The following is a 13,526-nucleotide window of genomic DNA, read 5'->3' on the forward strand; positions in this document are numbered from 1 at the left end:
TCAGAAAAATCTTCTTAAAGAAATAGTCTAGGGAGTTCAATCATTTCCATGATAGAGGACAGGTTAATATTAAATCCTGATACATGCAGAACATGCTTATTTTTCTGTTCTGTGGACATGGGTAGCAGTGGCATTGATACTGCTTTTTTGGTGGACAGCAAGGTAGTCGTGATGAGAGGACACTGGACAATGATTTTCCCTTTGATGACACCATGGCCAATGACGATGGGTTATTAGTCATGTACGAGGGTTCTTTCCTGGATGGCATTTCACCGCAGACAGGGATTTTACCAATAATGAATTCATTGTGGACACTGTCAATGGCAATTGTTCATGCTTATTTGATTGGTCTTTCATTGATGAGACATCGTCTGACAGCGTTTTGGCTGTGAAGGGTGATCTGCCTGACATAGACGCCACTTTGGACGACTTTCATGTGGATTATCCCTTGGCTGTAGTCGTGAACAAGGGTGTCTTGCCTGCGGTAGACAATCTTGTTGAAGCTGTTTACCCCTCTAAAATGCATGTTTTGTCCTTGTGGATGACTCATAAGATTCTGTTACCTCCTTGTATCCCTTTTTGTTTGCATTTGCAGGTGGTGTGCTCCCTCTATCCACCGATGAAGCTCTACTCTTATAAGCATGCTTCTCGGGGTTCCTGTTGGAAGGGACAGGACCAATCTTGACAGATTCTTCATCAGAGGAGTGTAACTTCCTCTACAGGTAGAGAAGGAGATTCCTGTGCCTGTCCTGCAGTTTCTTTAGTGTGATGATCTGACTTATGGGACATCCTTGAATGTCATGAGGATAGAGGTAGTATATGATGAGGCTTTCTTTAAACACAATCTTTTTGGAAAACATGAGGCAACCTTTGAAGAGTGAAACTTTCCCTTTAGAAGGTCCTTCATTGCCTGAGTCAGCCATTGCCTTAAGGCGCCAGGTGTAGGAATGTACCTCAATGATTTTGTGGTTAGAAGAATGTTTCCTGAGCTTCTAAACACAGCCCGTGTACAGCAGATGAAGACTACCAGACCCTCAATCTACATTACTGCATGGGGATCAGCAAGATTGTCCTCAGGTGGTTCAAATCCTAACCGCCAACACTGCATAAAAATGGTTTCTTCTAGATTACCTACTCTACCCATCACCTGTGGAGTCTTCCAAGGATCCATCTTGTCCACTATGATCTTCAATCTTTACATGGAATCGCTGGGAACCCTCCTCTCTCCGCACAACTTCCAGATTCACCAATACGCAGATGACACGCAGATCTACCTCAAGATATCCTCCATCAAAGACATCCAAAGGCTCATGGCCTGCCTTACATTGATCCAATCCTGTATGTCCAGTACTTACTTAAAGCTCAACCCAATAAAGACCAAATTCCAACTGCTGACCAACAATCCTGAACACCCTGACACCTAGACCTGGCTCTCTACTATGAATCTCGAGGGGTTCCCAACGCAGTTGGACCACTGTGCCAAGTCCAATGTGTTCAACATCGACAGACACCTCAAGTTCAAACAGCACATAACAAGGAAGGCACACATTGCCTGCTACCAACTTTATCTCCTGCAGAATATCCACCACTTCATCCCAGAAAACAACTTCAGATCCGCTGTTCAAGCCTTGGTCCTCTCCCACCTGGATGACAGCAATGCCCTTCTGGAAGGCCTTCAAGCAACTACCCTGGCACCCCTGAAATGCTTCCTGCATGCTTTAGCAAGGCTCGTTAATGCACTCTGCAAATTCAACCACATCACCATAATCCTCTTCGAACTGCACTGGCTCCCACTGCCAGTCAGTATCCTCTTCAAATTCTGTTGCATTATCTAAAAGGCTGTCATTCTGAAGTCCACAAGCTACCTCACTGAAAACCCCAGCATTTCTGGAGGCCTGTGATCCACCGGAAGTAAGGAAATTATGCAGACTTGAATTAGCCCAGCACAGGAAGGAAAGAAAGAAACAGAAGATAGACCTTCTCGGTCGACCATCCAAGATTCTGTAACCTCCTCCGTGTCAGCATGAGACTTGCACCATCACATCTACAGTTCAGGAAAGAGCTCAAGGCAGTCCTCTTCAAATATTGCCTCCTTCTTAACACCCAGGTCTACACACCCTGCACTCCCCACCCTACCTGAGGCTCAGAGATATAAGGGAGGCATGGTATCACAAGAGAACACTGACACAAGAGGTACAAGTTTCAAAACCTGTCTTCAATTTTCTGGGTTTGGAAAAGCTCCTACTTTGCCCTATAGCTTTGATGGGAGTAGTATTTACCAACAAATAATAAAGAAAACATGGTCCTAGTTGGTCTCTGTCCTATATTAACAAAACTTAACACCTGCCCTATCTTGTATACAAAATATGTGTAAAGGGGAATATGTATGCACAGGAACATCTGTGTTTTATCAAAAAGGATCAAAGTTACTGAGTCAGCTCTACTCCCCACTTAAACAGCATGGAGTAAGGAGACCCCCATAAACAGGATGACATACTGTGGCTCAGCTTATTAAAAAAGGCAGTTCAAAACGTGGGTAGAGGCCCGCTTCGCTTTCCGCATTGAAGTCACTTATTCCAGTTTTCCAAAAGTTAATTCACAGTTCAACAAAAGGTTCATGTAGGTCTCCCTCCATCGGGCTCGGACCTCTCAAAATTTTAAAAATTCACATAGGTCACCCTCAGCCAGGCTTGGACCTTTCATATAGAGCACTTGCAGGGGTTCCCTTCCACAGCTTAATTCACATTCACTAGGGGTTCCCTAACCTTAACTTATCACACTTCTGGTCTCACTCAATCAGGCTCAGATGTTTCATGGATGTCAAAAACTTTCAAATGATGTGAGGCTTTTACTGTAGACCTTCACAGGACCACTTCGACTTTCTCTTCAGCTCACACTCTTATGTTATTTGCCCCAGTGTCTCATGGTCTTGGTAGTTCAGTACTGTAGGCACAGAAAGTTCAGAGTTCATTCAGTTTGTTGCTTTATAACAAAACATTTCACATTTTGCGAAGACTTTTGAATGGGCTACTTCCTTCACCGGACCATTCTGCTACTCTGTACCACTGGCTCCACAGTTATAAGCCACTTAAAAGTTAATTACTGGTTAGCTTTCTTTCGTGCCTCATCAGCATTTGCATAACCTTCCCTTGTGAGATACACTGTTGTGGCTTCAATCTGTCCTTGACACAAACCAGCCTTTCATGTCTTTCACTAACTCACTGGTTATGTGCGTTCCGTTCTTGTCTCTGCGGCTTTGTTTCACGAGTCAAGGTTAATACCACAGGCTTGGCCTTACCTCCTCAACTCTGTCGTTCAACCGGCAGGGTCACTGGTGTTCTTGAAACACAATGCATGTTTCTTCTTGTCTGCAATTTGGCTTTCTCCATGTTTCCTTCATGGCTTCCCAGAGGCATCAACCTCCTGTAGGGAACTTCAGGGTTTTGCTACCCTTTGCTCGAGTCCCTCAATTGGTCGTCCTGCACCAGTAGGATTGCCTTCACCCCGGGAGATCTGCTCCTTCTCGTGTTCCACCTTGCTCAGAGTTTGTCTCTATGTTCCATCTTTTATCCATGTTGTGAGAGCTAATGGGTATCAGATGTATGTGATTAAAGTCAAGTGCCTGACTTTGCCTGATTCGATTAGTGGGATATGTCCAATGTAATGCTCAGGTGTGAGTCTGTCTTTCCCCAGAGCGCACTGTCCATCTGAAAGTGTGAATGTAGAGAGGGGTGGGGGGGATTAAAGTCTAAAGATATTATACCTGGTGGGACGGGGTAAAGGTGTTAAAGAGATGGGCATACTGGGTCTCACCAGCGGGTGTCCAAACTCCACTCCCTGAGGTCCCCTCCCCCATGTGATCCTCCTGTACTGGTCCCCCCCCAGGAACTAGATCCAAAATCAATGGCTGTGTCCTGGCCACCTGGATGACAAGTCTCCGAGGACTAGCCAGTGACACACCCTCTTGTTTCTCACAGTTATCTGCTCCCCACTGTCTCCCCATGCTTCCAATTGCTCACTCTCCCTGGTAAGCTTCTTGTTCCTCTTTTCTCTGCTTCCCTCACTGTGTTCTTCCCCCTATGATTTTAAAGTGCTCTATTGGTTCCCGAAGCTAGGTCTTTGCTCAAAAGATACCCTAATATTAGTGTAGAAAATGATTTGAAAAGATTTGAAAAATAAGAATATTATGAAGAAAAATGCATAGTGAGCTTTGGAGGATTTCTTATTCTCTAGACTGCAGTGAATAATCTGAAGATGACTGCCTAGGCTGGTGCTTAAGCCCTACCACCTCACTGGCTGAGTAGAAATGGACCACCATTAGGTGAAGGTTCTACAAAAGTGAAAGCCTACAGGGCTTTGTTAGCAATGTACATTGCTATCTATGTACAATTTTAAAATCACTGGTGATTCCCAGTCTGACCATGGGGAATATTCTAGCATATGAATCTATGAAAGATCCAATGCTGGAGAAGTTTGTGTAATAAAGAGTGGGATGATCAAAGAAAAAATGTAGGTTCAGGAGAATGGTATTGAGTCTACTCCTGGTGAGGGATATTCTGTAGAAACATATCACTTACCATTATAGCAGAATTATTGTCTAAAAAGGAGTGTGGTAAGAGATGACATTATTCCTGATTGATATGGCTGTGACTTCAGTAAAGCAATGAATTAGTAGTAGGCTAATAAGTCATGCTTACAGTGTTTTTGGGGGTGGTGATAATAATAGGTGCCAAGGTGCTCATGGGTGCAAACATTATACAAGTTTGAATCTTAGAATGTGTGGTAAAGTGAGAGAAGATACCAAATGAATAGAAGTCAGAGTCTGCCTTAAATACAGAGTTGAGGGTGCTGAAGGAGGTGTGATCAGTAGAGGGAGAGTTCATGGTGGATTTGTTTGAGGAAATGTGTAGGGTCAAGTGATAATGTATACTTAGATACGTTCCTAACAAGGCAAAAAATAAGAGGGATTCCAATATTGATCAGTGTGATGGTTTAGTTATAGAGCTGGTGTAGGTGAGACTGGCTGGATAAGGAAATACACTGGATAAGAGGTTGAGGGACGTGTTGTGGGAAAGGTGGGGCTGTAATCAGTGCTACAAAGAAACTAGCCAGAGTAAGAGCCTAATTGTGTTTGAAAAATATTGGTTGGGTTTAACTCTGGGCTGAGATGGAAGATGTATAGGTTCCTGAATAGTGATTCAAAGATAGTAAACAGGTCATCAACCAAAGAACCAATTACTCCTTTCATTTTAAATATTTCAACAATTAGTTATTTGTATGGCGACCGTACTGTGGTATGAAATGTTCATATGTGGTGTATCATTTTGAGATATGGTGTGATTTGTAGATGGGAGCACCCAGGAGTGTGGCATTACATTAATTGTGAATGAGGTGTCTGGATCATTGTGTAGGGCATAAGATGTAGATTATTTTCATTTTGTCATATACACATTCCTGTGATAGGTGTGAAGTGGGAGTTCATCAGCCAAAGTGATAAGTAATAAAGCTTATTTCCAATGTAACGGAATAAGCAATTCGGTGGCATATTGATAGAGTATGTTGCTGCAACTAGAAATTGCTGCAGGAAAATGCCTATCTTTGGCTCAATCTCTGTTGAGTTATGAAGCTGGAAAGGAGTGTCATTAGTTAGAGTCCATATGGCCAGGAAGATGGAGGCCAGTGTGCTCACAGAGGATGATAAGTAATTTAAGGGGAATTCAAGAGTGACAAAGAAGCCCTGGTCCATGGTTAATGGGAGGCAGGGAACAAGAAAGAGTATTAAGGTTAGCAAAGCCATAGTGTGAGTATATCTTTGATTGTATTATCAATAAGTGAAAGGGAATACCTTTGGATCAAACAGTGATGAAAAGGAACATTTTTGGAAACAAGCTTCTTGTCGATGTGGGCTAAAGGGTACCCAGTTTATGCTCAACCATCCCCAGGGGGCCCACCACTCTAGGCCAGGCATCCTTACATGCCTGCAGGAGAAATGTAAGGTGCACCAACGCCTACAGTGAGACTAATATAAGTGAGGGCCTAAAGGGCACGTCCTTCTCTATTTCCTTTAGGAGATTTAATAAAGGTATCCTTATGTTAAGTATTTATCAGCCTTTTCTGGTATGTCAACCAGAAAACAATCTCATCTTTCTTCTATCTGTTCTCTCTGCTCTCTATCTCTCTTTCTCTCTCTCGCTCTCTCTTTTCAGACTAGCTCTGCCTCACTCTCTCTCTGTCCAACTATCTACCTCTTCTACATCCCCCTTCTCCCATAAGCCTCTTACTTTTGCTACTATTCTTGCACTTTGATCTTAGCTACTAAGCCTTTTACTCTCTCTACTCTCCTCCCCCTTTGATTGTGGTGCTCTCACTCACTATTCTCTCTCTTTCTGTCTCTTTCACACTCTCTCTTTTCACACTCACTCTGTCTTTCTCTCTCTCTCTGACCATCTCTCTACCTCTTCCACTTCCCCTTCCCCTTGTTCCTTCATTACTAAGGCTCTTACTACCTCTACTCTCCTCCCCTTGTACTTCTCTCTCTCTCTCTCTCTCTCTCTCTCTCTCTCTCTCTGTCTCTGTGTTTCTCCCCCTTTCCCTATAACTACAATCCTCCTATGCTTTTACTCCTCTTTCCCCTACTTCTCTTACCTCCTCTATTCTAGCATCATCTGGTCTCTCACACTCTGTCTCCTTCCCACTTTCTCCTTTACACACACTACTACCTTTTCCACTTTGCTCTTACTCTCACAATTCCTTTATGCCTTTTCTTCTTGATCTCCCTCTCTTCCGCCATCATCTGGTCTCATTCACTCTCTCTATCCTTCTCAGCTTCCTGCATGCACACTTCTACCTTCTCCACCCACTCTCCTTCCACTCTAACTCTCACTTTCCTGTCTATGTCTCATGCTATCAAACTTTTCAAACACACTCACTCTCCCAGTATTCTCTCTTGGGCTCAAGCTCTCTAATTGTTAGCTCTCTATCACTCTCACACACAACACCTTACCTGCACTCTCTCTTGTCACTGCCACAATTTCTGACACTGACATTTTAAAAGGGTCTATAAGCCCTGCCTCGTTTTCGGACATTGTTATTTTTGCTGTGTAAATCTCTTGTATTTATTTTCTAATGATATGATGTGACATTTATAACGCGTCTGTACACAAGTGTTTCTAGGCGCGACAAGACAAGGATGGGGAAAGAAAGAGAGGACAAAATAACGATCTTACAAGACCTTGTGTCATTCAGATCATGCAAGTGCAGGGAAGAGGCAGGGGGAGAAGTGCCCGGGGCAGGGGAATGCGGAAGTGAAGTTAACTCACAAGTGAAGCCAGCGGGTTGTTCACAAGTGCAGAGAGAAGGGAATATAGGGTTGCAGATACAGAGCTGGGGAGCCCGAACATAGTGCAAGGGCAACTGGGCATGCAGGAGACTGGACTCAAGTTCAGAGGGTGACCAGGTGACCAGTGAGCAGAGCAGTCGGGTGCATCAGCAGGGGAGAGGAAGAGAGAAAGTGGAAGCAAAAAGGAAGACCTTGAGTTGCTTCTGGAACTGGAGGTGGTTCTGCTCAAGTTTGAGAGAGGCAGCAAGGCTGTTCCAGAGGGAGGCCCCCGCCAAGGAGATAGATATGCCCCCAAATCTCTGCTTGGAGAAGTGTCTAACCCGGTTTATAGTGAAAGGTTCGAATACAAAAGGATTGAATGCAATAGTTTCAAATGAAAAGGATCGAAAAAAAAACATTTGAATGGACTTTTCCCAAAACCCCTGTTTTTTGGGGAAAAACTAGTATTTTTTTCCAATACGAAGGCAAAAAAAAAAAACATTTAAAGAAAGGCATTCAAATTTTTTTTTCAGTCCTTTTGATTCAAAACTATTGCAGTTCGAAACAATGTATTCGACAATTTCACTGGACACCGTCTAACCCTTAGAGAGTTGGAGATGGATGAGTGGAAAGCTTGAGAAGGAAAATGTTTTGGAAGAGAAAGCTTGATGTTAGAGCAGTCTCAGGCCCCAGAAAGTGTCCTGGAACATGCAGAGGGTCTTCCATTTGATCCTTGCAGCGATGGGGAACCAGTAAAGCGATTTCACAGCTGGAGAGATATGATTCCTGGGCTTAAGGCCAAGGACAAGTCTTGCAGTACTGTACTGGATAAGTTGTAAAGGTCGAAGAGTAGATGCCGGAAGATTTAGAGAGAGGCTGTTGTAATAGTGCAATCTAGAGAGGACCAGAGATCTGGAGACGGTGATCTTCTGGGGGAAAGTGAGACAAGGAAGAATACCTCTGAAAGTTTTACTTCTTAGAGACATCAGAGATATGAGGAGAGAAGGAGAGGATGGAGTTGAAGATGACACCAAGGTTCTTAGCCTCACAGGAAGGAGCAGGAAGCATAGCAATAACTTGTATGTCTGCATGCTAATTTAACATAGCAAGTAATGTCATGTGTTCATCTTCCTCAAGGGCTAAAGATCTAGCCTTCTATTTAGCCACCCAATGTCATCTGGGCTTTGTATGTTTGAACATAAAAGAGAAGAGATCTGGCCAGAAAGAAGGCTGCTTTGCGGTGAAGTCATTATTACCAATACTGTTTCAACACAACACATCCCTAGGAGAGTCAGAGATTGACACCCTCCCAACTCACTCACCCCACCTCTGGGTTAGGATCAGCACTTACAACTGCCTTGCTGGCCAGTGTAGCCCAGGCTGGAGGTGCTCCTGCTACCATTTGACTGGGTCAAGATCCTGACCCTGTCACGATAATCACCTATTTGATTAATCTAATGGTATCAATTCTATGGGTGCCCATGCAAATGTCCTCAGAATTGTTTGACTTAAATGCCCATTACATCAAGGTATAATTGAAATGTATACATCTAGCACATAATGCATGCAGACTGCACAAAGTAGGTACAGTTATGTCTGTGTTATGTCTGTGTATCTACACCAAGCTCTTAGCCTTACATGAAGACTCAATGCCCCACCCATAATTGCTAAATAGCCATTGGAATTATTTCACCATTCTATTAATTAGGATGCACTCTGACACTTGCGTTGGGATTTATACAATGTAGACCACCCCAGAGCTAGTCTTCAGAGCACCCCTTGCAAAGCGGGTCGCAGTAATCATCTTCCTCCGAAGATGAGATTCACATAATTCCTAAATACCTAATGTCATGCTGTCAGTGTACAAGTCCCTCCTATAAAACTAGCCAAAGACATGCTATGAAAAGTAATTTAACCAAAATAAGATGTATACTTTGGGGGTGCAGGAATTACATATAACATCCTCTAATTGTCATGCTCAAGTCTGAACTAGAGCTCCTAACCCCATTGTTAAAACAAACCTTTCACACAACATCTCCTACCTCTAACACATCTCATTTCATAAAGCAAACCAAACTATCTAAATATCAAAATCCCAAAACCACTTTGGACTTCAGGATCCATAATACCATTGGTACTGGGATGAGGAAAAGGGACCCAGAATTAGTGAGGATCAACAGAATGAACAGTCTAGATGTTACAGACTAACACCTTAGTGGGACATTTAAACTCACAAATGAGTTGCATCTGGGAGTAAATGCTGAAGGAGTAGCTGAGGCAAAGGCAGACCAGAATGCTGAGTCCACCTCAGAAGAAGAATGCCAGCTGATGCCAACATGAGTTGTGGAGGCCTGCGACTTTGCAGAGTAAGCGCAGCTGGAAGCGATGTCGGGACGAGAAGCCCAGCCAAGAGGGAGAAGTGCTCCCAACTCAACGTGAGGTGTTTCGGTGTGCAGGCGAGTTCAGAGGATCAACAGAGCTGTCAGACCTTCGGGAAGCAGCCAAGCAGCCCCTGAAAATATGTGGGAGCCAGCAACAGAACAAAGAGAAGACAGGCAGAAGGTCCAACGCAGCATCAAAAAGGTTATTGGAGAAGCCAAGGAAGACCAGTGATAATTTCTGACACTAAAGGTGGCTGGGGGAAAAAAACATTTAACTAATTTCGAATACTGAACAAATAACACAGTATGAAGGCGGAAGGGGTACGATTCCCCTTATATGGGACACCGATTGGAGGAAAACTGTAACCCACACTGCCAACAGCCTAAATGCTGCAAAGCAATAATAAAAAGGCCACAGGGGTGCAATTTCCCTTTCATGGGACACCAACTGGGGGAAACCTAGAACCCACATTGCCAATAATCAAAAGGTTATGAAGGAGTAATACAAAGGCAACAAAGCTGCAACTCCCCATCTATGGGACACCAACTGGCGGGCACCTGTAACCCACATTGCCAAGAGCCAAGCAACTTTGAAAAGAGACAGCCATTGTTCAAACCTCCTCACATAGGATACTGGTGTGGGGAATTTTGGAACAGACTAACACCTTAGTGGGATATTTAAACTCACAAATGGGTTGCATCTGGGAGTAAATGCTGAAGGAGTAGCTGAGGCAAAGGCAGACCAGAATGCTGAGTCCACCTCAGAAGAAGAATGCCAGCTGATGCCAACACGAGTTGTGGAGGCCTGCGACTTTGCAGAGTAAGCGCAGCTGGAAGCGATGTCGGGACGAGAAGCCCAGCCAAGAGGGAGAAGTGCTCCTAACTCAACGTGAGGTGTTTCGGTGTGCAGGCGAGTTCAGAGGATCAACAGAGCTGTCAGACCTTCGGGAAGCAGCCAAGCAGCCCCTGAAAATATGTGGGAGCCAGCAACAGAACAAAGAGAAGACAGGCAGAAGGTCCAACGCAGCATCAATAAGGGTATTGGAGAAGCCAAGGAAGACCAGTGACAATGTCTGACACTAAAGGTGACCAGGGGAAAAAACATTTAACTAATTTCGAATACTGAACAAATAACACAGTATGAAGGCGGAAAGGGTACGATTCCCCTTATATGGGACACCGATTGGGGGAAAACTGTAACCCATACTGCCAACAGCCAAAATGCTGCAAAGCAATAATAAAAAGGCCACAGTGGTGCAATTTCCCTTTTATGGGACACCAACTGGGGGAAACCTAGAACCCACATTGCCAATAATCAAAAGGTTATGAAGGAGTAATACAAAGCAACCAAGCTGCAACTCCCCATCTATGGGACACCAACAGGGGGGCACCTGTAACCCACATTGCCAAGAGCCAAGCAACTTTGAAAAGAGACATCCATTGTTCAAACCTCCTCACATAGGATACTGGTGTGGAGAATTTTGGAACAAACCTTTTCAATGAGATTTGTTGTAATTGTAGGAGTTTTATTCCTGGCAGGCCAGTACACCAAGAAAGGGACCACAGTAGTTAGTCCTCGCAGGCGTGTGGACCAGGAAAGAAGATGTTTTGAAGCAGTCTGATTGTGGCAAGAAGTGTGGAAATATCAGAAGTAGTTGCTTTGCTAATCTGACAAAAGAATTTCATTTGAAGAGTAAGTGTGGCATTACCAGAAGTAGTTGCTGTGCTATCCTGACCAAAATATTCCATTTGAAGAAGTGTGGTATGCTTATAACTGCTTTACATCCTAAGAAAAATGATTGCTTTAATGTATGAACCTCTGTTTTGGGAGAGAATAATTTGCCAAATAGGAATCTGTGATAGACACCAATTGCTTTGAGTTAGGAATGTGTGCTTTGTAATAGAGACATTTGCATTACCAAGAAGAATATTAAGAAATACATCAATTGCTTTGATTTGTGGAACAGGTGTTTATGAAAGAGACAGTCACTCTAACAAGCAGACGGTCGCAATAAAAGGAAAATATTGCTTGTGTTGAACTGAATAGTACTTTATTAACCCAGAACGTATTGAGGGATATTCCTTCATTCACACAGGGGAAGGGAATCCAACCCTGGTTCGAAGGAGTACTTTCAAAACCTTATAACCTCACACTTTTAGACTACTTGTTTAATTAAAGACAACCAAATATTACTTGTTTTATTTTGTTGTGTGTATTAATATGAGGATCAGAGAATTTTGGACTCTAGGTCATCTTTCGTTAGTTTAGTTTGCTATGTAGGGAAATCCTTCTGGCCCTTCACAAAATGCAGCCAAATCTACACAGGTACTGTCAGTTTATGGAGTCTTGAAGGATTTTGCCTTTAAAAGCTTCTCAAATCTTAAAATAGTCTGATTCCCTATTTTCACTGAGATAGCAGACGGCTACAGGGTTGTATCAGAACTTGACATGGTTTGTTTCAATCTCCCCTTAATCTTTATGTTAGGCAATATGAGTTGGTTAATGCTGTGTACATTAGCATTAGGTTTTGTTGGTAAAGCCAAGTAATTCTGGCTGCTTGTTAGCCTCATTTTTAATAATTAGGTGAGCTGTAATGGTAATGCAAGCCATTAGCTATATCAAATACATTGTAAGAAAATGGCAGTGTCAAAGGCTGATATAAAACGACTCAAGATGAACTCCAGTTTACATGAGTGTTGATGCTTCCACCTTCAAATGTATTGCTCATTACCTTGCTCTGTAATAGTGCCAAAAGGGATTTGAAGAACAAAAATTGCGTTATTAATGATGCACAGCTTTTTACAGCTGTACCACTCAAAATAACAGGTGAGTATTCAGTGTTCAAAGCTTTTGTTAAACAATCTCAATATTTTCCTTGAATCCTCTCAAATTAGGAAAACACATAATCCGTTATGCGTTGATTGACCTTTCAATGACCCACACATTCTAAAGGGTAACAGTTACTTAATATGGATGCATTTCATTGTCATCATTAGAAGCATATACAAAATGAGTTGAGAATCTATTAAACCAATTATCGGTGATATATGTTAATCTGAGGAAAAATATTATACATTGTGACTTTGTTTATGACCCAAAAGTTATGTTATGCATAACAACTTTACAAAAGTTAATTTGCATTATGTTACCTGAGATATCAGAGTGCAGACAGGACACATAGAGATATTTCAACACATGTACTCACCGATGATCGGTTGGAAGAATGCCTATTCAGGTATGGAATCAATGTGGTTGAAGATTTCAAGGAAGATTGGTGAATGACCTACTGGTGAAACACTGCATGTGCTGAGTTCAATCAGATTCTAAATGTTTCTTTTCTGGAAAAACACCTCTCTGGAAAATATCCTTCAACAAGGAAGATTTAAATTCCCCATCACAGATATGTGTATTTGCTATTTGCCTTTGTATTTGCCTTTTTCCTTGGCTTCTGACTGTCGCATCATCCCTGCAGTTGGTTATTGGCTTGTACATTACTACAGGGAAACAATAAATTGTACCCTACTTGAACTATACACAAACAGGAGGGTGGGGTACCAGGTGTATGCGCGCTCGGGCCAGAAATGTAAACTTACCACCCAATCAGGTGAGGGACTTCAGCAAACCAAAGGAACTAATAGGTTGCCCCAACCTAGTTAGAAATTAGAAAAAAAGCTGTTGTTCCCTGGAAGATGCGCTGTCTCATGAGTTTTGGTTAGAGAAAAGGACACATTAAACAATGCCACAATCCCATGTTAAGTGGCAATACTCTGTTTCAATTAAATTTCTAGCCTTTGCAAAACACTCAATTTAAGTATGCATAAATTAC

This window comes from Ambystoma mexicanum, chromosome 12 (assembly GCF_040938575.1).
Source record: "Ambystoma mexicanum isolate Mex_15411 chromosome 12, UKY_AmexF1_1, whole genome shotgun sequence".
NCBI lineage: Eukaryota > Metazoa > Chordata > Amphibia > Caudata > Ambystomatidae > Ambystoma > Ambystoma mexicanum.